The 25,643-nt window shown below is 36.8% G+C and overlaps 1 protein-coding gene and 1 long non-coding RNA gene across 5 annotated transcripts in view; one reads left to right on the plus strand and one right to left on the minus strand.

Moving 5' to 3' along the window:
• Window positions 1-25,643, minus strand: part of PDE4D (phosphodiesterase 4D) — a 585,222-nt gene that overhangs the window by 60,994 nt on the left and 498,585 nt on the right. The window lies entirely within an intron of this gene.
• The window catches only part of LOC125934930 (uncharacterized), a 105,138-nt gene that overhangs the window by 11,552 nt on the left and 67,943 nt on the right, over window positions 1-25,643 (plus strand). For both annotated transcript variants that reach the window (XR_007461579.1, XR_007461578.1), the window contains exons 2-3: window positions 351-511; window positions 1,043-1,235. This is a non-coding gene — a long non-coding RNA (uncharacterized LOC125934930). The remainder of the gene's footprint in view (window positions 1-350; window positions 512-1,042; window positions 1,236-25,643) is intronic.

A 25,643-nucleotide genomic window follows, 5' to 3' on the forward strand; every position in this document is an offset into this window, starting at 1 on the left:
CACATGTACAAGAATCTACAACCTATAGAGTTCCCTACCAGGGGTAGTATGACAGATCAAAAAGAGCATGGCTTTTGGAGTCACCCAGAATTTGAATTCTGGTTTTTCTATTGTTCTAGTTGTGTTATATTAAATTAGCCATTTAAATATCCAAACCTTTATAAGTAAGTTGGGAATTTTTATGAGAAATGCATTTAAAAATGCATGAAAAATCCCAAGGGCCATATCTGACTTATAGTAGGTACTCAATCAATAGTAATTATTATTCTGACTCACCATATGAGGTTATTTAAATAAGTTAATCTGCAATAAGGCATTTAACACATGAAAGGTTTCTTCTACTCTCACAGGTTCTCAATCCTTAACCAATTACTTTTCCTATCATTACCATCAACACTCAACCCTTAACCAGTTCTGGGCTGAATATTCACAAGGAATCTACGATCTAGAATAGCCTTCATAAGACCACACCAATCATGTCAAGTCACTGTGTATAAAAAATATGTATAAGGTAAGTCACGGGTTAATAAAAGAACACCACTTACTATGAGGTTACTGGGAAGTTCATTCTAATATTTCCCAAAGGATGTTCAACTGATTATTACTCTTATAAGATTCTTCTTACCAAAAGAATTGTGTAGTCAAACAAGTTTGGTAAATGTTATATTTGTAGCCTCTTTGCTGTCCTTTGTAATGGACATGAACCTACCAAAAACTAGAAGTTCCACAGCAAAGAAACCTGTTTAATGTCATTTAACACATATTACCTAAACTTATTTGATCCTGAAACAGGTTTTTTTGTCATGCAACCATTATCATCTTTTGAAGCATACTTTGGGAAAGTTTGTTCTGTACCATATTAGATGAGTCCAAAAACATAAACACAATATATGCCTCTTGTAGGCTTCCATGTATTTGCAATCTGTCATGTTTTCGACATCTAATTTCCCCTCCTCAGAGCTTTGTGTACTGTTGAGAAATGGTCAGAGAATAATCTTCATCCTTTCCTTCCTTTCTTTTTTTGTCTTTTTCTTTTCCCCAGAAAGAGAGCGGTTAAAAAATCTATAGATATTTATGAGTCTCTCTGATGTGCTGGTGGCTGTGAAATGCAAGAACATGAAAGATTCAGCTGCCTGGACCTGGGAAGGAACTTACAATATCCCGCTGAGAAAATCAGACACGTGACCAGCTGCTGCTTAGAGAAACTGTGAGGTGGCGTAGAAATCATTCAGTATGTAAGTGCTACTGTAGTTCAGAGCTGAGGATGGGGGGTGAGGGGGTGGGGAGAGATGTACTGTAGCTAAGCGTGCAGGGTTCCAGGAAGAAGGTGAACCTGGATGTAGGTCTTAGACAAAGTCTGTGGTTTGAATGGCTGTGGGAGGAGGGTATCAGCCGGCATTCTTTTCAGGTGAAAGAAATGTGTGAAGCCTGAAAAACAGTTATATGTGTGGGCGGTCAATAGCCTGGATGGAGTAGACTCCTTCCAGGGAGAAGGGAAATAGGGTTGAACACTTTAATGCGTGGCCTTGAGCTAATGGGTATTGAGGGAATTGGATAAGTGCACTGGTAGGCCAGGAGGATGAAATAAAAGAGTGAAAAGGACAGAGGTTAAGAATCCATTCCAGTAGTCCAGATGTATAGTGGTAAGCAGGGAGTTCTAGAAGTATTCATTTTAGTGGCCTACTCAGACAGTAATGGGCAACAGAAGTAGCATGACACTGGAGACAGAGATCTAGGTTCCTCGGCTGGCTCTGCAACTTAGCAACCATGTGGCAAATTTAGACGAATTATTTAACTTCTCTACCTCAGCTTTCTCTTTTGCAAAATAGGGCCCAAAATACATCCTACCAAAGGTCACCGCCCCAACACTGGCCATTTTCCACATCTTATTTGAATTTTAAGACTAACTATAATTTTAAAATCACTTTTCCATCCGCCTATCTCATTTTTGTTTCATTTCAACTTAAATGCATAATTTGCTTAAAAAATTATAAATATTTATCAAGTCACTTACATGTAATACATAACAGCTGCTTTCAACAGCAATGCATCTCCCCCGCCCGTCTCTTCTTAAAATACAAAGGTATCAAAACAATTCTGTACGTATTTTTGATAATAGTAGTAGTCAGCACCTGGATCTCTCTGAAAATTAACCCAGTTAGTATTCACTATACCTTCTACTTTAAGGAACTTAAACTATAGTCGTTTCATTAAGCAAGATTAATAAAACATGATATTCATGTTTTATTTTATTCTGAAGATTAGATTTTGAAAATATATACTATCCCATAGCAATCTGGACACTTCTTGCCATCCATGATCATGTAACCCCAACTTTTATATTGAGTATTCCAGGTTTATGCTTAAATGATATCTCCTTGATAAGAGAAAAAAATAATTGCATAGCATTTTATTCCCATTGTTTAAAAACTAAATGGCTACATACACACAGGCATGTGCACAACACACACACACACACGTATGTGTGTATGTATGTATTTATCTCTGAGGCATATTTACTAGCCAGAATTATTTTATTTAATGTGTGGGAATTTTGCTTTGAGATCTATTAAAGTATTAATGTGAGTAAAAGATTTTTGACTTAAGACAAGCTTGAGATCCACTAAAAGTAATTATTGTAGTATGGACTTCGGGGGACTTTGTATTTTTTTAAACAAGTTTTCTTTCCCTCTTCTCTCTTCATCCCAGTTTGTAATAAAAGTCTGTGGAATACAAGGATTTCTAAAGTACAAGCTATCTAATATGCAGATACTTTGTAAAGCATTTCTCCTAATATGTGTGAATTTCTGGAGCACACCAAGGTTTACCAGTTGAACACACAAACAAGGATCACTCACTATGGGAGCCAGACACATCATGTGAATGAAGGAATGATGTGGTGGGTGGGGACTTCCGGAGCAGCAGGTGGAGACTTCAGAGGTCATATGTGGGAATGCTGCCCAACTGGTGCCAGATCTTCAGACTGTTCAAAAGAATCCCGCATTTGAATTTTTTAATGAAAAATCTATGTTTTTTAAATTTTGACAATAATTCAAAAAAAAAGTTAAACATCTTAAGGATGAAACAAAAGTCTATGGACCTTAGTGGCCAGTTTGCAACTTCTAATATCAACAGTGCTTAGCACAAGTGACAGAGACCTTCCTGAGAGCAGTACTTTAGGCAAGCCCATAAGAACATTATAATTTCAAGGTAGAGAAATTAAGTTAAGAAGCGTTTCTGGAATCTAGGATGCTAATATGGTGTTGTTAAAAGACTATTTGGAGCCAAAAGGCAGATTCCTTTCTAGGTTCCAATGGTTACTCACAACTGGTCTGGCCCAAATAATCTCAGCTGTCCATGGACCAACTGGACCCCTATGAGATGTGCAATGAGGAATTAGGCCTGACCGAAAACATCTGACTCTAATGACTTAACAATTGCTAAAGACCCAACCAATTAGGGAGCACTGTTTCCCAAAGACTGCCATGCATCCTAACCCTTTCGTTGGCAAATGAATAGGAAAAATAAATCTTTCCACTTAGCCTTCATTTTCCTTTCTAGTTCTTAGTATCTTACAAATAAATTCCTGGAACACCTATCTGTTTCCTCCATTTGTAGAGGTTTTTTCCTTTGTCAACCCCTCCTACAAAATCATATGTTTCCAAAGCACCTCTCATATAATAATATCTGTCCTTACGCAAGACCGTATCCTGGATTTTTAATCCCTATTGGCTAGCATTCAAACTTGTTAGGCTCTTGAGAACTCCTCTAAAATCCATCTGACTGGACCTACCTCTCCTTACCATCCCCTGTGGCCGATCCCACCCACATACCCACCTTTTGTCAGCAAGAGTCCCATGTCTTCACATTTGGTCATGTTTGTGGCTTGCTGGTCCAATACTGCCCTCCCATTTTCCTTCCATCTATTCAATTCCTACCTTTCACAGACTAAGTCCTTTATGCAAAGTTTCCTTCAAAGGAAGCTCTGCAAGAAGCAGACGACAAACTCTCCATAGGAATAACAGGAAGTTCTCTGGTGGAGGAAGTCAGTCTTGAGATCACCCAGGGAAAGGCAGTACTCAGGAGGAGATTAAGGGCAATGGGTTCCCGAGTTGGAGGGAAACCACATACTTTATTTGTTTTGGTTTCACCTGGACTGAGTTCTTTCCACAGACCAAGTTGGGAAACTAGGGATTGTTACATGATTCATCCTTATATAGTTAAACGTTAGTTTGATTCAACCAGTAGACAAATACTTGTTGAACACCTGCTGGGGGTATCTGGTAGGCTAAGAGGTACTAAACCTACAGAGCTGAATGCAGATCTCTGGCTTTAAGGAGCCTACCGCTTAGAGGTAGTGAGTGACAAATGAACAATCACAGAGATTTCAAAAGAAATGCATGTATGTAACAGCAGAAGCATGCAGAAGGTCAAGAAAACTTAGAGGATCCAGCCAGGCTTCCCCTAGAGGCTGCCCATGCTCTGCTCTACCTGCTAACTCATGGTCAGAGGTTGCAAACTTGGCTGGGACTTTAGAGAACAGTGTATCAACAGAAGAGTGGGTCTGGTGGCTCAGATGGGGCAAGAACCAGCTCACGGCATAAGACCTCAGGCACACCATGCACAAAAGAGTCTTTTCCTTCTCTAACTCTCCAAATTCTCCAGGGGAAGCCTAGGAATGAGGGGGAAAGGGAGGTAGGGAGCTACAACCACTGCAGCAAAAGAAAAGAATAGGCCCCAAGTCTCTAACAGTGTAGAAACTCAGCCAACTGTAAGCTGGAACATCAAGATGATAATGTTTATTCAAAAAATATAATTAAAGAGGCAACTGTGGGAGGGAGAAGAGAAAAACTGGGGCTGCCTGATAAGTGGGTGAAGAAAACCCAGTACCTTAAGAACTTGATTGTATTTTATAGCTTGAATTCCTCACTTGCTGCTGCCTCTGCCTGCCTCCTCATCCTCGTCCCCCTCCACAGGAGCAGGCGTCCATGGCCCCAGAGTCGTGATCTCTTTGTGGGGAATGAACATTTAGAAATGAATTCATCTAGGCAAGTAACCATCGCTAAATTAATTTTCCTTCAGGTTGAGAGAGATTGGCCCTTGAATTTAGCCTGTGTGGTGAGGTCCTAGAGGAAGGTGCGGGTTCTGCCAGCAGAAAGCCCCTACTCCAGCTCTAACCCCACCCATTCCTTTATTTAGAAATAAGGCCACCAGGTCCTTGATCTTTTTACTCCCTGAATGGACAATATGCTGACTTATTCTGGTACAGAGAAGGACCTTACAAGGATTGAAAATCCAGGAGAATAGTTTTTGGAGTGAGGTAGTCCTTGTTTCCAAACCTAAGCTTTGCCACCGACTAACCTGAGACCCTCATACAAGCTCATTAACTTACCTAAGCCCGTTCTCTGATTTGTAAATGGAGAAAGCAGTACCCACATCATACAGTGATTTTGAAGATTAAATAGGATTATGAATGTAAAGCAGTGCTTGAGAAACGGTAAGTGCCCCAAAAAACAATGATGATGATGAATTTTATATGCAGGCACATAGAGTGTATTAGGACTTTTTGAATGATTTCCAGCTCACTCCAATGCTTCACTCTTCTTCCAGCTTCTCTTATCCACTGAGTGACTGATGGTCTCCTCAGCATTTATTAATGTGATCAAGAACAGTAATTCTGGAAAGTACTCTCAAGTTATTTACCTAATTAAACAAACATACTTTTTAACCCAGACGCCCTAAATCTCTGGTAGCTTGTCTTTGCTGATTTGGTCTGAACAGCTCAGCTGGTAGGGAAGGACTTTCTGGTTGGAAAAAATATATAATTAGCAGACTGGAAAACAAGGACCCCTGAGTTTAAAAAAAACATCACTAAAACAGCCTGATCACCCTGTTTACTTTGCCATCATATCTCACGTTAGTTGGGGACTGGGAAAATCCAGGTTACCACCCAGCAGGAGTTCCCTCTAAAGATAGAGACTGGCAAATATCTTTTGTGATGCATGAAAGCCAAATTATAAGTTTCACTCTTCAAGTAATTCAATCACTAAACAGTTTAGCACAATGATTTGTTTACCAGTAGACTGATTTTCTCCAGGGTTGGAACCATATCAAATTCATTTTTCAATCTCCGGTGCTGGACATTGGCTGTCACATACAAGGTATCCAGTAAATGTTTTTTTGAATTTAACTGAAAAAGCATGGAACATTCCCTTTATTATAAGACTACTTTTTGTAACATTTCTGGGCTTTCCAACACATCTGAGAATCAATAACTAGATTGCTAGAGGAATATTAACGTGGTAGAGGGGCTTGGAAACCTCATTGCCTATTACACGATCACGGGACCTTTTGTACGGGGGACAGAAATCACTGGCAGACTGACCCAAATCTCCATTTTTCCCCTCCTAGCAACCTATAGGACTATTTATTCTCCAGGTACCTAAATGTACTAATACATTTATTTGCTTAGGTATCTGTTCCTTTTGGGTAGGGGGTCCATACATCACAACTAGCCTAGAATTTAGTAGGTTTAAATCTGTTATTCAAGGGTAGTTATGAATAGCACTGCCTTTCACTCTAAAAAGTGTTCTGGTTTGGATGCTAAATCATATGGACACTACTTTTGGGACAGTTCATCACACATCATTTAGCCATCCAGCTCTACCTCCCCTGGAAGTCTGAGCACTCTGCCTGCCCAAAGCTTTCCTCTATGGAGGTGGCCCTGTCAATCACTGCATTCAGAAGCTTTGGAACTGCCCCCGAAAGAACAGACACCTCTCTCTACTGAGAGAGACACTCTCAGTGGAACAACAGCAACAAAAATCAATTCTCTAAATTCAAGTCTTTCCTTTCATCTTAGGTAGACCTTTTACAAACACTAAGAAACACTAAGAAACAAAGGATTCCTAATAATGACAACCCCACATTTACTGAAATCTAGAAGACATGCCCATTTGAAAATTCTAATCTAGAAATTAAACTTAAGCTTCTCAGGTTATACTGCCCCTTAATAACATAGCTTATTTTGTCAAAATCAGTTAAAGCCCTCTAATATGATTTGGAAGAAAGGGACAGACAAAAATTAAAATGCGGCTGGTCAAGGTAATCCGAAAGCTCAATTCATTCAGTAAATAACAATGGCACTTTAACAGGTTTTTTGTTTTTGTTTTTGTTTTTTACTAATTGGATGCAATTGTGCTTGGCTTTAATTTCTTATAATGATGGAACAAATTTTATTACTTCATACTTTTAGGGACATTTGGCTACATCATGTTTTGGTGCTTCCATAAACCCCAGTGGAAATTAAATTAGCTCTGTGATTGCTCATTTCCCTATTTAGTGACATGTCTGCCTCGTGTCAGCAAAATGGTAACCATTGTCTACCTTAAACCACGATACTGCAGTAGATTTAAAAGAAATTACCTCTTGTGTCACTCTCCTTTCAGAATTCCCTATTTGTAGCTACCAAATTTTGGCATGCTAGTTGGGACGCAATCTTGTTTGAACAAGCAAAGTAATTCTCATGTGAGACTTTAGGATTCTCTGTCCTGTAAGTTCTAAATGTACCTATAAGTCAAATTTAGATGAGGGTATGAGTTGGTAAGAACATGAAGAGCATCAAACAGTTTTAAGAACTCAAACGACTTGTAATTTGTGCTACTAGCTTCTCCTTTCCCCAAGTCCATGTGGACGTGCAAGTTTGAGGTAGGGAGTCAATTGCCACGTACTATGAAAAATAATTAGTCAGTAGTCTAACACATTTAATCTTGAGGCTCTTATCCAGAGCAGGTAAAATATTCTAGCAGAACTCAACACAAGTTTCCCCGACACTGTAGCTACTAAGCTCATACTGTGAAAGATTATACTATGAAAGAAATTGAAAATACAGTGTTGCAGACTGACATTGTTTAAAACACATGCAGCATTATTATAGGCAACACAATGGCAGAGACTGATAGCTGTCCCCTAACATTGATGCTTTTCTTCATCAGTTCTATTAGAATTCTAGTTTTACCTAAGCATATGACTGCTTAAAACTGAGAACATTCTCAGACTCCTATGTAACCAGATGTTACCACAAAAGTTAGTTCTGATAAATGAGTTGGAAATAGACGTGTTATGTGGAAGTTTCAGGAGCTTACATTAAAAGATATCTGTCATATATCTTTTCTTTTTCTTTCTTTTCCCTTTCCTATTGGCTAGAATAAGAAACTGATGGCTGGAGCTAGAGCAGCCATATTGGACCATGAGTTACATTCAGGCATACAGGTCACATCTAACAGCATCAAAAGGAAAGGCACATGTGTCCTTGAAGTCTTTGTGGAACAGTGTTGCCACATTAGCTCTAGTCAGCTTACTTTCAGATTTTAACATGATAGAGAGAAATGAACATCTATCTTGTTTAAGCCACTTGTATTTTAAATCTGTATTTGTGCCAAACACTATCCCAACTAATACAAACACCAGTAACAACACTCTTATTCACCTATGACCTAAGACTCTATTTTAGTCTTGTTAATAAAGTGTGTTCATCTAGGCCAGGCTAAAATTTAGATATTGGATGGCTGGTTTCCAGCTTACCATAATTCAAAGATATTGTACAAGAATACACTGCTAGTTAAGAGCTTGCTCCAGCACTACCTCAAAATGATTTATAGAAAATACATCAAACAAGATCTATAAGAACCACCCTAGAGTTTCCCTTGGGGTTTAGATATTTGTCTTTCCAGCCAGATCTGAAAGTCACTCTAGCCTGGAAGCCATGACTAAAAAATGGTTTCCCTGTCATGAAGAAGAATACTGTCATTTTGGGGAGCTTCTCCTTTGGCCCCCTCTCCCACTCATTTATACCCTTGAATACATGAATATTTACATATTTTTTTTCTGACTCAATAGTCTTTGAGCACATTGCTCTTGTTAAATCATTAAAATCTGGAGGGTCTTTTCAAAATTCTGTGATTTATCATTTAAAGCCAATGTTCTCTCTTCCTGCAAATCCAGCAGCTTTAAAACTAAACTCTTGCAGATCCAAGTCATGTCTGAAAGGTTTATAGAATGATATACTGTGGTCATATGGTGAGGGCACAAATACCTCTGATTGTACAATACTTTAAGGCAAAACAGTTTATGTGTAAGCTCCATGAGGTTATAGACCATGGCCCACTTATTTATTACCAAATCCCCAGCTCCTGGAACAGTGCCCCTCAACAGAAATCTGTTGAATAAACAAATGAAGAATCTGCCGGGTGTAGTAAAACTGTTATTTGCACACACATGAGGTCTATCTCTGTGTGTGCCCTGGATGTACACACATAGCCTCCTGGATGACTTTGCAGTACTGAGCCTCTATATTGTCCACCTCAGTTACCAAGGGACTCGTTTTTCATAAATGGCTCCAGCATCACATTCTCCTCCTACAGAGAGTTTTGCTGCCCATTCTAAACCCTTAAAGCACTGTCATTCTCAGGTCACCCAATACATAGGCACACTGTTGGACATACTTGGGTGGAGAGGGATATGTATGCTTAAGTTCCCTTTGAGCAAAAACCACAACTGTCAGAAATGTGTTAGTTATCAAAATTAGTTCCATAGATTATGAAACATAAATCTCAGTTTTCTGTGTTCATAGCCATGTAAACTTGCATTTTTAAGTTAAGTGAGGAAATAAAAATAGTTATAAGAACCATTTTGGGAGAGACCTACCATTATCTGTCTCATTGAAGGGACAGCTGTGGTGCAGTATTAAGATGATTCCCCACCAGACCCCTGCTCTCTAGAATCTATTCAGCATCACCAGTGCCCTTTCCACTTCCCTACTGCTGACCATCAGACAGCTAGGCAATGGCATTGTCTAAATAGAAACTACTTTAGTCTTCCAAAACTTAGAGTTATCTGATCACGAAAAGAAAAAACAGGATCAAAACTACAGAAAGGCAAGATGTTCTGTCTGACCTAGTGAATGGCGGCCAATACTAATGCCATCTGTAAGTTCACTAAACAGATACAATGTGTTAACTAAGAGGAATCTTTATTTGTATTAATTCATCCAATCTTCCTAAAATCAGTCATTTCAAACATATTGACACACCATGTATGCTTGCAAAATTTTAAAAAATGAGTGATATGACTTTTTTTTAAAAGATAATTCAGCTGTTCTTTCTACCAGTTTTAGTATCTGTGTAAGAATTTGAGGTAAAAAGTATAAATAACTCATCCTGAAAAGTTCAAAGACAACCAGATGTTTGAGACTGTAATGTAGTTATAAGGAAAACTGTCCATCTTCTTGGGAGGTATACATTGGGGAGTTTGAGGATGGAGGGCTATGATGTGTATAGCTTTCTCTACAGTGGGTCAGAGAAGAAAAATAGTGTGCGTGTGTGTGTGTGTGTGTGTGTGTGTGTGTGTGTAAACAAAGAGACATTGAAAAGTACATAAAGGGGATATTGACAATGGTGAGAGATGTGCACATGTTCTTTGTAGTAGTCATAAAGCTTTCCATTAAATTTGAAATTATTTCCAAATAAAGTGTATTCTAAAGGTGATGAGAACAGTGACAAAGAATAAGTCACTTCATGTTTGAGCATTTTTTCTGCTCCCAGTATAGACACACATATACAGACAAAAATATATACAGACAAAATAAGTGACACTTATTTACATATACAGACAAAAATAAGTGACACTTACTGTACTTCCTTGCCTACATAGTAAGTGTTAGCAAAGTACATAATGGAAAACTACATCTTGCAATCTATTCATGCATTAAAAATCTAAGTGATTCTAAGAGACCTTTTAGACAATGATTTGATGTTTGAAACAATGATTTCGAAGATGCATTGTACTTCCTTATGAATGAGGCCACCCTTCATGACATATTCAACGTGCTGAATGGGAAAATCTGCAGCCAAGAATATTCTATCCAGCAAGGCTATCATTCAGAATAGAAGGAGAGTCAAAGAGATAAGGAATTTCTAAGACAAACAAAAACTAAAGGACTTTGTGACCAAAAACCCAGCCCTTCAAGAAATATTAAGTGAGATTAATATTAATTGAATGGGAAAGAAAGTCAAAGAGTGACAAAAACTAGAAAAGAACAGGGAAAATCTCCAGAAACAATGACAAAACAAGCTATAACATGGCAATAAATACATACCTATCAATAATTACTATGAATATAAATAGACAAAAAACTGCAATAAAAAAACATAGGGTGTCAAAATAGATTAAAAAAAACAAGACTCATCTATATTTTGCCTATAAGAGACTTATTTTAGACACCTGCAGATTAAAAGTGAGGGGATGTAGAAATATTTATCATGCAAATGGAAGTCAAAAGAAAGCCTGTGTAGAAATACCTAATATAAGACAAACTAGACTTTAAACCAAAGACTGTAACAATAGATGAAAAAGGGTACTATATCATAATAAAGAGGTTTATAGAACAGGAAGATCTAAGAGTTATAAATATTTATGCCCCAACATGAAAACCCAAATATATAAAGCAATTGAGAAGAAACATAAAGGAAATAATCAATAATACAATAATATTAGGGGATTTTAACACCTCCCTTACATCAATGGACAGATCTTCTAAGCAGAAAATCAACAAGGAAACAATGGCTTTGAATGACACACTGGACCAGATGGACTTAACAGATATATTCAAACATTTCATCCTAAAGCAGCAGAATACACATTTTTCTCAAGTGCACATGGGACATTCTCCAGAATAGATCATTTACTAGGTCACAAATCAGGCTGCAACAAGTACAAAAAGATTGAGATCATGCCATGCTATTTTCTGACCACAATGCTATGAAACTTGAAGTCAATCACAAGAAAAATTTAGAAAGACCACAAATACATGGAAGTTAAACAACGTGGTATTAAAGAATGAATGGGCCAACCAGGAAATCAATGAAGAAATTAAAAAAAAAAATACATGGAAATAAGTGAAAATGAAAACAAGACTGTCCCAAACCTTTGGAATGCAGCTAAAGTGGTCTTAAGAGGAAAATATAGAGCAATACAGGCCTTTTTCAAGAAGTAAGAAAATTCTCAAATAAACAACCTAACCTTACACCAAAAACAACTAGGAAAAGAATAACAAATGAAACCTAAAGCCAGCAGAAGAAGGGAAATAATAGAGATTATAGCAGAGATAAATGATATAAAAACAAAAAAAAGTAGAAAAAAACAATGAAACCAGGAGCTGGTTCTTTGAAATAATTAATACAATTGATAAACCCCTAGTCAGACTAATAAAAAAGAAAAGAGAAAGGACCCAATAAATAAAATCACAAATGGGAGAGGTGAGGTGACAACCAACACCACAGAATACAATTATGAGAATATTATGGAAAACTATGTACCAACAAATTGGATAATGTGTAAGAAATTGATAAATTCCTAGCAACATATAAACTACCAAAACTGAAACAGGAAGAAATAGAAAACTTGAACAGACCAATAACCAGCAAAGAAACTGAATCAGTAATCAAAAATCCCCCCAAAACAAAAGTTCAGGGCCAGATGGCTTCACAGGGGAATTCTACCAAACATTTAAAGAATAGATAATACTTGTTCTTCTCAAAAATTTCCAAAAAATATAAATGGAAGGAAAACTTCCAACCTCATTCTATGAGGCCAGCATTACCCTGATACTGAAACTAGATAAAGACTCCGTTAAGAAAGAGAACTACAGGCCAATATCCCTGATGAACAATGGATGCAAAAATTCTCAACAAAATACTAGCAAATTGAATCCAACAGTACATTAAAGGAATCATTTACCACTAACAAGTGGGATTTATTCCTTAGATGCAAGGTTGGTTCAATATTCACAAATCAATCAACACGATATACCACATTAATAAAAGAAAGGATAAGACCATACAATCCTTTCAATAGACGCAGAAAAAGCATTTGACAAAGTAGAGTATCCATTCAAGATAAAAATCCTCAACAAGGTAGGGATAGAGGGGATGTAGCTCAACATAATAAAGGGCCTTATCTGAAAAAACCCACAGTTTTTTGGGGAAAAAAACTCAATGGGGAAAGTCTGAAAGCGTTTCCTCTACGGTTAGGAACAAGACAGGGAGGTAGTACCTGCTGGCTCAGTCAGTTAAGTGTCCGACTCTTGGTTTTAAGTAAAGTCGTGGGTTGGAGCCCCATATTAACCTCTGCGCTGACTGGGCAGGGCCTGCTTGGGATCCCCTTTCCCTCTCTCTCTGCCCCTCCCCTGCTCACACTCTCTCTCAAAATAAATAAATTTTAAACAAGATTAAAACCTAACTCAAGAGGTAAAAGATCTGTACTCTGAAAACTATAAAACACTGATGAAAGGAATTGAAGAAGAAATAGAAAAATGTTCCATGCACATGGACTGGAAGAACAAATATTGTTAAATGTCTATACTACCCAATACAATCTACACATTTGATGCAATCCCTCTGAAAATACCACCAGAATTTTTCAGAGCTAGAACAAACAATCCTAAAGTTTGTATGGAACCACAAAAGACCCCAAATAACCAAACCTATCTTGAAAAAGAAAAGCAAAGCTGGAGGCATCACAATTCAGACTTCAAGTCATATTACAAAGCTGTGATCAAGGGAGTATGGTACTGGCACAAAAACAGACACATACATCAATGGAACAGAATAGAAAGCCCAGCAATAGACCCACAACTATACAGTCAACTGATCTTTGATAAAGCAGGAAAGAATATCCAATGGAAAAAAGACAGTCTCTTCAACAAATGGTGTTGGGAAAACTGGACAGCAACATGCAGAAGAATGAACCTGCATCACTTTCTTACACTATACACAAAGGTAAATTCAAAATGGATGAAAGACCTAAATGTGAGATAGGAAATCATCTAGATTTCCCTAGAAGAGAACACAGGTAGTAACTTCTTTGACACTGGCCATAGCAACTTCTTACTAGATATGTCTCCTGAAGAAAAGGCAACAATAGCAAAAAATATTGAGACTACATCAAAATTAAAAGCTTCTGGGGACACCAGGATGGCTCAGTGAGTTAAGCATTCAACTTCATTTCATGTCATGATCTCATGATTTGTGAGTTCGAGCCCCCATCGGGCTCTCTGCTGTCACCCTTCTCTCTGCCCCCGCCTTTCTCTTTCTCAAAAATAAACATAAAGAAAAAGCTTCTGCATTAGTGAAGAAAACAATCACCAAAACTAAAAGGCTACCTACAGAATGGGAGAAGACATTTGCAAATGATATATATGATAAAGGGTTAGTATCTGAAATATATAAAGAACTTATAAAACTGAACACCCCAAAAAAAACCAAATAATCCACTGAAAAAATGGGCAGAATACATGAATAGACATTTTCTCAAAGAGAGCTTCCAGATGGCTAGCAGACACATGGAAAGATGCTCAATATCACTCATCATCAGGGAAATACAAATCAAAACTACAGTGAGATATCACCTCAAACCAGTCATAAAGGCTAACATTAACAACACAGGAAACAACAGGTATTGGCAAGGATGTAGAGAAAGGGGGACCCTCCCACACTGTTGGTAGGAATGCAAACTGGTGCAGCCACTCTGGAAAACAGTGTGAAGTTTCCTCAATAAATTAAAAATAGAACCATCCTATGACCTAGCAATTGCACTACTAGGTCTTTACCCGAAAGATATAAAAATACTGATTCGAAGGGATACATGCACGTTGATGTTTATATCAACACTACCTACAATAGTCAAATTATGGAAAGAGCCCAAACATCCATCAACCAGGGATAACTGGGTAAAGAAGTCATATATATATATACACAATAGAATATTATTCAGCTATCAAAAAGAGTGAAATCTTGTTATTTGCAATGGCATGGGTGGAGCTAGAATGTATTATGCTAAGCAAAATAAGTCAGTTCGAGAAAGACAAATACCATATGATTTCATTCATACATGTAATTTAAGAAACAAAACAGATGAACACAGGGGGAAGAAAAGGAAGAGGCAAACCAGGAACCAGACTCTTAACTATAGAGAACAAACTGAGGGCAGCAAGACAGGAGGTGGGTAGAGGGATGGGCTAAATAGGTAATATGTATTACGGAGGGCACTTGTGATGAGCACTGGGTATTGTATTTAAGTGATGAATCACTAAATTCTATACCTGAAACTAATATTACACTGTACGTAAACTAGCTGGAATAAATCTATTTTATTTATTTATTTTTATATTTTTATTTTTTATTTTAGAAAGAGAGAGAGGGCACAAGCAGGGGAGAGGGACTGAGGGAGAGAGAGAGAGATATTAAGCAGGCTCTGTGCTCAGCACAGCTGAACGCAGGGCTCGATCCCATGACCCTGGAACCATGACCTGGGTAGAGATCAAGAGTATGACGCTCAATCTACCAAACCACCCAGGCACCCCCTAACTGGAATTTAAATAAAAACTTGAAAAAAAAAATAAATGAGGCCAGCCTTTTGTCCTTTCAGATTTGGCTAGCACTGGCCCATGGTGTACAACTACCTGAGAGCACACCCTGGAAAAAAGACAGTTGAGGCATATTGCCTAAACCACAGGCTATTGAAAACTTGGCCCAAAGTGACTTGTTTGGACTGCTGACTTCAAAAGTGCTGATGAATACAATGAACTGTGGAAGATGTATGATTTGTTTTGAATGCATTTACTATGATTGATGGCCCAGATTTGGCAAGTTAGTTCACTCCCAGTGGAGATGAAAGTTTCACTGCCTTGCCTCTTTCAACATTCCTGTTGAGACAGATTTCATTCTTATTGGCCAATGTACTAACAAATCACGTAAAATTTGTAGCATAATGAATTTATTAGCTACGCTGTGGATCAATGCTGTACATAATATTCCTGAGTCAACATGAGCTCTTAATTAAATTTCCTTATTATAATGCCTCTGGAAATTTTTCTTCAGACTACTAAACTTCAAGACATGAGTTTAGGTTTCAACCAGCAATTATGCTAGTAATTTTTCTGAGATAGGCCAGGGCTATGGTCAGGTTAGAAAGTGATCTATTATGAATGGCAGGTTATAAAGCTGATATATGCGATCAAAACCACCCATAATTGACTCAAATCATTCTGCCTCAAGTTATTCTGATATCCAGAATATTAGCCTGGGAGCAAGTCAATTTCAGTTATTCCATTGCAAATATAAAAGAAAAGATAAAAGTGGCAGAGGTGTGGGGAATGAAAAAGAAGAAAGTTAAAAATAAGTGAGACTAGGATAGTACTGGTACTTTAGTATGAAATTGAAATCCTTACTTTAAATTGCAGATCATTGAGAAGTACAAAAAGATCAGTGAGGGCGTAAGAATGTAATTCTAAGGTAACTCCAAGGAAGACATTATTTAAATAAAAAATCTGACCTGGATTGTGTCCAAATCTCAAGTGTTTTGTTGTTGTCATTAATAAAGGAATATGGGAAAATATGTTTCTCTTGGTACCTACCAATAAAGAAGAAAAGTGGGAGGGAGGCAAGGAAGGGAGGAGAGAGAGAGAGAGAGGGCAGGGAGAGAGAGAGAGGCCGACAAGAGACAAAATTTCAGATGGTAACTAGACTTATCACGCTGATCATTTCACAATATATACAAATACCAAATCATTATGTGCACACCTGAAACTAATATAATGCTAATATAATATTATAGATCAATTATACATCAATTAAAAGCCTAAAACAAAGAGACGAAATCGGGCGAGAAACAAAAACTCAGCTTTAAGATCCCCAAATATGCTGTCGTGCCCCTTTAAAATATCAAATTTTGCTTACATATATTAGAAATTTTTTGGAATTTTTTAAGTTTATTTATTTATGAGGGATGGAGACAGCATGAGTGAGGGAAGGCAGAGAGAGAGGGAGACACAGAATCTGAAGGAGGCACCAGGCTCTGAGCTGTCCACACAAAGCCTGATGCAGGGCTCGAATTCACAAACCATGAGATCATGACCTGAGCTTAAGTCGGACGCACCCAGGTGTCCGGAGAAATGTTTTTTTTTAAATCAATTCGTAGGCCAATTAGCCAATGTTACATTTACATCCTTGGTATTCTCTCAAATCAGCTCCATGGGCTACCACCAAAAAGCCCTACCCGAGCTTTCATAGGCCCACTTTGCGCTAGATGCTGGGTACACAACACAGGCTCTCAGAAAAAAAATCACACAGCCTGATGCTCACGCTGCAAAAGTGGAGTTTGCTGCCAGGTCCTATAAGCTACCTCATGCCCCAGTATTTTACCACAATGAACCAGATGGTTATGAAATACCTAGGAACAGGCCATAAATCTATTGGCAATGAATTTTCAATATCTTGCACAACATGGTGATTTGTGAATATAGATTGAGTCTCTTTTAAACTGGTTTTTTACTCCTCTCAAAAATATCAATAAACCATCTGCTTTCACTTGTTTATCAAATAACTTTTCAAAAGTGTGTTGAACCAAAGAATCAGTAACCCATGAATCAATTCATCCGCTAGTGACAATCCCTTCTCCGTGCTTAGTTTTCGTTTTAGGCACTAGCTTTTGTTTCCTATCCTTCCAACATACAGCCTGACTGCCAAGAGTAAGGAGAATTTCAGTTGTAGAAATGTCCACAGGGTGCCCTACTTTCATAACAGGAAATAAATAATTAAGTTTTACTAAAGGAAAAAAAAGTCAGAACATTCTATGCTTGCTTTATATACAGACTTCAAGTTCACTCATATCCAATTTTCATATTTTGGGGGTTTTGCTTCTTTCTGCACATGGGGCTCCTTTCATTCCTTGGCTACAAAGGACAATTGTGGTCTACTTGTCACATTTGTAATGAAAATTAAAAAATCACAGAATTTTCTTTGCAGAATAAACACTTTAAAGCTAACATTTCCTTGGAAAATGAGATCAAGAAATTGTCAAGAAAGTGTACATCAAAAAAATATTCCGTCAAAGAATACCAAGTACACTGATAGTCCTGTTTCTTCCTTTGACTCATACTGCTTTAATCAAAAGACATCATGCATATCAGTATTTGAATGCTATTAGGACATTTCAACATAATATTGTCCTCCGAATCTATATTTTGAGCTTCTCTTATAAGAAAGTCCATTTTATACCAATTTGCTTTGTTCCTTGGCAACTAAACCTCCTTTGATAAGATCTGAAAATTAATATTCATATTTCATAAAGAACACAAGAGAGATGCAGGTAGGTGGTTTTAAAGTTGGCCTCTGTCAAAGTACTTTTTCCTCGAAGTGGTCCCGATTTTTCCTGTGTGTTTTTCAGATCCTGTTCTAAGAAATATACCTTATTCACTCTGCTAATGGAAAACCATTGATTCCTTGATTCATTCAACAAATATTTATTGAACAGGTAGTAATACAGTAAACACTGGAGAAGATGCCGGACATGAAAAGATGAATAGATAAGGACCTGCTCTTAAGAAACTCACGGTCTGGTGAAGAAGAGAGATGATACTAGCAGACAATCCTAGGGTACCTCTTGTGATAAGGGCTCCAATAGCACATACAGAACGCAGAGGTATCTAATTTGATCTTGGAGTTGGAAGGCTGCCTATAGGAGGATACTCCTGACATATCCAAAGACAGGAGGAATTAGGTGCAGGGAAGGGGAGCAGGGGTGGAGTGGGGGAAGGAGTGCATAGATGGGGAGGAGTCCCAGACCGATAACATGGACAAAGGCACAGAGTCATAGGAATCCAGTGCATATGTTACAGTAGAGGCTGCATGTGCAGGAGAACAGTGTGAAACGAGGCTGCAAAGACAGGCAGAAGAGGGTCATGAAAGATGAATTACTAGTGAAGGGAGCTGGGCACATCCCCAAGTGCTGGGGGAGCATGGAGAGATTTTTATTTTTAAGATACCGATTCTTCTTTTCTTTCTCATTCTATGGAGAATAGAAGAGACAATCTGCCTTTATGGAAAGTGAGTTGAAAGGTAGAAAACAGGTATAGGTTTCTGAAAAGAGAAAAGGATATATGATCAACACCCTGACTTAATCGGGACTTTTTTTTTTTTAATGCACTAAGTCATCACATACCTTCCCACATTTGTGGTCTGTATGATGGTATTGAAATATTGACTCGATTTCTAATACAGTTTCTGGAGTCTGAATGTCACTGCAGGGATGAATAAACCAAACAGATTGGATTCATATGGGTTTGCCATATGACACATTTTTTTCCACATAAGATTAGAGGAAAAACTGATTTCACTCAATTTCCTGCCTTATGTGGGTTAGAACTGAAGTCAGTGCCATTATCCCTTTGCCTATTCTTTTGTATTTAAATTTGATGTGGGATTGTACTGTTACAGAAGAAATAATTTAATACCTTCTGCTACCCCTTCTTTTTTCTCATGGGTTTAAATTTAAAAAGAAAAACCGGACATGCACTTTTCTTTTCTTCATGGAAACCACACTATTTTTGGATTTTAAGAACTTTTTAAGTTATCAAATAAACACATTTGTTAATTTATGCTAACTGCATTGTAATTACTTACAGGCTAAGTATCTTGTAATATGTGCAGTCTTTTATACTACTCGTATGTGGTCAGTTTTTAATAGCTCAAAAGTTATGAAAACCTCAGAAGACCACCCAAATGAAATTCTATTGTAGGTTCTACAGTGACAAAACATGAACCACACTGGTTTGAGGTCCAGAGCTTAAAACTGCCTACTCAAGCTCTAGTTAGAAAATCCCTATATGTATGAAATACAGAATCTGACATCTCTACAGAGTATTCCGAAGTCCCAGTATCTTTGTTTATAAGAAAGTAAGCCCTGGCCCTACCCCATTCTACCAGCATGCTGAAATTCCCTTAGGATACAAATTTCATTTGGGTTAGCAGGTAGTATATTTCACATACAAAAAATTAAAACTTAAGATATCGCTGTCTATACAGACAATGAGGACAGCGAAAGTAAAAAACAGAAGTGTTGTTTTGCTAGGAGCTGGATCTCAGTCTTTCTGCTTCATTCATTTGTTCATTTGTGTACTCATTGGTTAGTTTATTCACTCAAAAATATAATGAATGTTTCTGTGGCAGATACAGTGACAGGTGCTGGATTCAATGATGATTAAAACACATCTTGTTTCTATGCTTAAGGATCTTGTCTGTGGAGCATAGAGTCAAAGGATGGTAACATATTATAAAAACTTTAAATCTGATTAACATTCTATGTAAAAATGCCTTCCCCCCCAAAAAAAGATAATTTATCTTCCATTAAGGAATGAAGGCTCAGTCGCTGAGGAAGATAAACATGTAAACAAATATAAATTCAAATGACCAATAGGTGACATAGATTTCAAAAAAATGAAGGGGCTTTAGACAGTAAATCCTGGCTTTGGATTTGAGCTTCAAGTCTAGTCATGGGCTCTTGAGCCAGTTGTTCAAGACTTCTGAACCTCAGTCTTTTCCTCTGTAAAGTGAGAATATAAGCACCTTGGTTATTAGATAGTATGAGGATTATCTAAAGGTATGGGCAGCTCATTAAATTGCAGTTATTACAATTGTTACCTTCTGGAGTCATAGAATTTTTCACATTGGAGGGAACATTTCAACACTTGCTCTGAAAGAGCAAGTAGAGTTTATCAGGCAGAAAAAGTTTCTTACGGTGTTCCAGAGAGAAGGAACAAAGTGTGTAAATTCATGTGACCAGAATTAAAATGGTTTCTTGGAGGAACAGCAAATGGATGAGTGCAGGTGGGAACACCATGGTGTCTAAATAATCTGTTTTTCTATGTCTTTTTTCAACTGATAAACACAAGAAAGCATTCTAAAAATCAATTTAAATTCTTCTTTCTCTTTATCTCTTTTCCATACCCCACACCATTGAAATACATACTTTTTTCAGAGTAATTCAATGTTAAGAGACTTGGTACATCAAGATTGGCAGATTTCACGGCATTAGACAAAAAAGACAAAGACAAGATAACAGCAAAAATGTTTTGTGTGAGAGCTTGAATACCCCAGCAGGTTTAGAAGATGCAATTAAAGGGCTTAAAAACTGGTTCAGAGGTATTTATTTATTAGTGCTCCTGTCATCATCTTAATCACTCTTTTCCACCTAATAAAAACCCATTTCTTCTTTTTTTAAAGTTTATTTTATTTTTGAGAGAGAGAGAGAGAGAGAGAGAGAGAGAGAGAGAGAAGGAGGGGCAAGAGAAAGAGGGAGAAAGAGAATCCCAAGCAGGATCTGCACTGACAGTGCAGGGCTCGAACCCACGAACCAAGAGATCATGACTTGAGTCGAAGTTAAGAGTTGGACACTTCACTGACTGAGCTACCCAGGTGCCCCTAAAAACCCATATCTTGTTGCTTATACTACTTGTGAATTCTGTTCCAGGAAAGGAGTTCCTTTTTTAGCCAATGGGAAAGCCCTCTCCTTTTTCTCTGGGAGATTCCTGAGCAACCACTAACAGTCAATGTGAGCATGTCGACTACTTGCATGGATCCTTTTGTGTGTGGCAGTCGAAATGACTCACACTTCCAGATGGCAGTGTTAGCCTTCATTTAGATTCAACTCTTGGCACAATTAACCCGATCTGGTGCTATCTCAATAAATAACTTTTTCTGTTATGAGAACCAGGATTTTTAAAAATTAAAACTTTTTACTGCCCTAATTTCTGAGTATGGAAGTATCCTTTTTTCATTATAGATTGTCCGGAGGAAAGGGGTACAAGAGAAAAAAAATTGAAAAAAAAAAACCCAGAATTTAATTTCCCATTAAAGAGATATCACCGTGAACATTTTGATGTATTTCTGCCTAATCTTTGTTTTCTTTCCCTAAGTGGATCTCTTTGAGATTTCTAACAGAGGAATTACTAGGTCAAAGGGAATAAATGTCTTTAAGTCTCTTGATGAATATCACCAAATTGTTTTTTAAGAAACGTTATACCGATTTCTGCTTTTATAGGTACTGAGAATAACATCACATGATATTCTACCCCAAAATTATCATGAGATATTATAAATATGTAAAACATAAATATGTCATTTCTTTGCTGTAGTTTGTACTTCTTATTACAAGTAAGAAGGGTCATTTTTTTATTTTATTTATATTGTTTTCCTTTCTTTTTTTTTTTTTTGAAGTATAGTTGACATACAGTGTTATGTTAATTTCAGGTGGCTCAACAAGTGTGATTCAGTAAGTCTATATGTTATGCTATGCCCACTACAAGTGTAGGTACCATTCGAAGAAAGATCAATTTTTAAATTTATATTTCATTTTTAGCAAGGTTGTATAGACATATAAAGAACTTAATAATACCACTAAGAAAATAAAAATCCCCTGCACTGCCTCCCCTAACTCCTGCACATACTGGTACCTTCCACTCCTCAAAGGTAGCTACTTTCAGATCTTGTGGGTGATTTATTTGCTATATTATTCTATACCTCTAAATGACATACCTGTATTGCTACTTGTTAATATTTCAATTTTAGGCATCGATTATTGATATTCAGTGTAAAGAGGGGAATGTAGCTTTTCATCTATTCATACTTCTTAACTTCTTTTGGTTAGAATGAGTCGTTGTCTTCACTTTCAGTGGGGCTAAGGAAACTCTATAAGTAGCTTAAATTATGTCATGCACATTCATTAATTTTGTTTTCTTCACAAGTTTTTTTTTTCTTTGTAGTTGAAGATTCTTGTCCTGGTTTGCTTCTCTGTTGGCTTAAGTGTCTATATACTCATAACTAATTCAGTCCCAAACTGTGCCCCAACTGCAAAGCTCTCCTCTTAAATACAGCTCAAATGCATTAATAATATTATCAATTTCATTTTCCTGAATAAGTCTTTCCCAAAGGCCTCTTCTAATCTGGAATAGACATTCCCTATATCTGTTGCACAGCTCTGACTTTGCGATGTTCCTTCACCATTATACTCATAATAATGTTTTTTAAAATTTACTTCCTTGTTTTGGTTAGCACATTTCAAGCAGTTTCTTGAATAAGTTTGAATCAAGGCAAATTTTTTGAGGACACGCGTCGTTAAAACTGGCTTTACTCTATGATCACTCCTGGTTGATAGTTTGGGTGAGTAGAGAATTCTTGGTTGAGAATCACTTTCTTTCAAAATTTAAAAGGCATTGATTGTTCCACTGTTTCCTAGGTTTCAATGAGCATCCTAAGAAGTCTGATGCCCTTTTTATTTTTAATGGTTTGTATATGACCTGATGATAATCTTTCAAAAAGTCTGTTTTATATACGTATTGTGGTGGATGCTCCTATTAATGAGTTCTGGAAATTTTTATTCAATTATTATTGCCTCTTACACTTTTCCTTCTAGAATTTCTATTATTTGAATGTTAGATTTCTGGGATTAGTCCTCTAATTTTCTCATGCTTTTATTCTATATTTTCTATTTCTTTGTCTTTTTCTCTATTTTCCCGGACATATCCTAAAATTCATCTTTCAACTCTTCTATTTAGTATTTTTTTATTTCTTTTTTTTAATTTTTTTTTTATTTCTTCCTCCAGCATCTGTACTTCTTCTGAGTTCATCTTTTAAAATTTATTTTGGTTTCCATCTTTCATTTAAATTCTTTCCCTAAAGGTTTAAATGATAAACCTTATCTATCTATTCATATTTAGATTAGGGTGTTAAAAACTGGAATGGAAGCTCTGTTTGCATGGATAAGATTTTTCAACTACAGTCTTTACCACAGAGTGATCTGGGTGGGGTATTTCATTCAACAACCCCTGTATCACTATCTTTGGGTCTTTGCTCAGGGGCTGTTGAATCTCCACAGGATACCTCAATCTCCTATCCAGAGGGTTTATGCATAATTGGAAAATTAGTGGGGTAAAAATATTGGAATTCTCAACCTTTAAAACTCATTCAACAAATATTTGAGTATCCGTATTTTCCAGCCTCCATTCTAACCTCTGAAGTAAAGTGGTAAATAAAATTGAAAACTCCTTATATTACTATGAACAAAATATATAAATGTTTACTTAATCCCTTTGTTTTTAATATCACACCTCAATTTTCATCTATGCCTGCTGCTCCTCAGTGTAGAGACTCTTTATACTCTTCTGAGGATAAATGCCTAGTGTTTTGTTTGGGTAAATAAGGGACAGTCGTACCACTCCATAGAGCATAAACTGTGATCTACATGTCTAACAGCTTCTTAAACAGTTTTAGTTTTTACCCCACTTTTTAAGGTATTGGGTATGGCTGATTTTTGTCTTTTGGTTGTTTTGTACTATTCATGGGATTGGTTCTTTTTGGCTAGCACAGGATTCAGCTTTACTTGTCTGCAAAGGCTATAGATAGTAATAAATAGATTTATTTTCCAGCTTCCAAAATTTTGCTGTTGTTACTCCTTTCCCACTTTCTTTGTCATTGTAGTTTATGCTTTTAAAAGATCTTTTAATTCTGAAAACTATAACACATTGATTAAAGAAATTGAAAAAGACACAAATAAATAGAAAGGTATATACTGTGCTCATGAATTGGAAGAATTAATATTGTTAAAATGTCTATACTACCCACATTAATCTATACATTCAGTGCAACCCTGATCAAAATACCCATGACATTTTTTTCCACAGAACTAGAATAAATAATCCTAAAATTTGTATGGAACCCAAGAGATCCTGAATAGCAAAGCAATCCTGAGAAAGAAGAACAAAGGTGGAGATATCACAATACCAGGCTTTAAACTACTACTACAAAGCTAAAGTAATCAAAATAGCATGGTACTGGCACAAAAACAGACACATAGATGAGTGAAACAGAATAGAGGCCTGGAAATAAACCCACGCTTATATGGTCAGTTAATCTATGACAAAGAAGGCAAGAATATAGAATGGGAGGACAGTCTCTTCAACAAATGGTGCTGGAAAAGTTGGTCAGCACTATGCAAAAGAATGAAACTGGACCACTTTCTTACACCATACATTAAAACAAACAAACAAACAAAACAAAACAAACAAAACCCTCAAACAAATTAAAGATTAAAGACTTAGATTTAAAACCTGAAACTCCTAGAAGAAAACACAGTAAACTCTTTGATATCAATCTTAGAGATATCTTTTTTTGGATCTTTCTCCTCACACAAGGAAAACAAAAGCAAAAATAAACAAATGAGACTATATCAAACTAAAAATTTTTACACAGTGAAAACAAAATAAAAAAAAGGCAACCTAATGAATGAGAGAAGATATTTGCAAGTGATATATATGACAAGGGGTTAACCTACAAAACGTACAAAGAACCGATACAACTCAACACACAAAAAACCAATAATCCAGTTTACAAATGGGCAGAAGACATGTACAGACATTTCTCCCAAGAAGACATATAGATGGGCAACAGACACAAGGAAAGATGCTTAGCATCACTAGTTATCAGGCAAATGCAAATCAAAACCACAATAAGATATTACTTCACACCACTCAGAATGGCTAGGATGAACAAAAAACAAGAAATCAGGAGTGTTGGCACGGATGTAGAGAAAAGAGAACACTTGTGCACTGTTGGTAGAAATGTAAATAAATTGATGCAGATACTGTGTAAAACAGTATGAAGTTTTCTCAAAAAATTAAAAATAAAACAACCCTATGATCTTATAATTCTACTTCTAGTTATTTCTCTGAAGAAAAAAAATACTGATTTGAAAAG

Source organism: Panthera uncia (assembly GCF_023721935.1).
Source record: "Panthera uncia isolate 11264 chromosome A1 unlocalized genomic scaffold, Puncia_PCG_1.0 HiC_scaffold_17, whole genome shotgun sequence".
Classification (NCBI taxonomy): Eukaryota; Metazoa; Chordata; class Mammalia; order Carnivora; family Felidae; genus Panthera; species Panthera uncia.